Source organism: Arachis ipaensis, chromosome B05 (genome assembly GCF_000816755.2).
Source record: "Arachis ipaensis cultivar K30076 chromosome B05, Araip1.1, whole genome shotgun sequence".
NCBI classification, from domain to species: domain Eukaryota; kingdom Viridiplantae; phylum Streptophyta; class Magnoliopsida; order Fabales; family Fabaceae; genus Arachis; species Arachis ipaensis.
Genome location: NC_029789.2, coordinates 140,872,340 through 140,873,146, shown reverse-complemented (window position 1 = coordinate 140,873,146; position 807 = coordinate 140,872,340). Strand labels below are relative to the sequence as shown.

Sequence of the window (807 nt, the reverse complement as noted above, 5' to 3'; positions counted from 1 at the left end):
ATTAATGGTAAAATATTAAAAATAAATAAAATTTATTATATAAAAAACATTCCTTTAGATAAATTTAGTGTGACCTGATGAAACAGTAGTGAAAATGCGTAAATTAAATATTTTCTAAATTTAAATGTATATGTGTCATAAACTTATTTTTTTTAAAAAAAAATTTAAGCTAATAAGAGAAAGTATGTGAATGATTATACTTATATCTCTAATAAGCGTTCCTTATATTAAGAGTCTCTTTTGAATTTGTATATGAATTTTTGTATAGTTTTTTTTTAGGGATAAGTATTGTTTTGGTCCCTAACGTTAAGGGTCAGAATCGAAACCGTTCCCAACGTAATTTTTGATTTAGAATAATCCTTAACGTTTTTTTCGTATTAAAATTGTCCTTTTAATTTTTGTTGGACAAAAATACCCTCACTACTACCAGCACAATTACCTCATCCACCACTACTACCACCAACACCAACAGCACCACCACAACCAGCACCACCAACACTAACACCAACAGCACCACCACCATCACCACCACCACCACCAACACCACCACCGCCACCGCCACCACCACCACCACCAAGAACACCAAACAACAGCAACAACACCAAACCAAGAAGCAGAAACAGAAAACAAGAAAGCAGAAGCAAGAAAACAGAAAGCAGAAAGCGATGCAGATGAGGCTGCGAGGCAGAGGCGGCGAGGTGGCGAGGCAGCGAGGCGGCGAGACGGCGGCAGTGACTCGCGTCTCCTCTCTCCCTCGCGATCCCCAACGGCGACGGCCACGACGACGGCGACGGCGGCTCCAAACTT

At 39.9% G+C, this 807-nt stretch overlaps 1 protein-coding gene across 1 annotated transcript in view; it reads left to right on the top strand.

Annotated features, from left to right (window-relative positions):
• LOC107641335 (lupeol synthase) overlaps positions 1–807 on the top strand; it is a 41,469-nt gene that overhangs the window by 21,237 nt on the left and 19,425 nt on the right. The window lies entirely within an intron of this gene.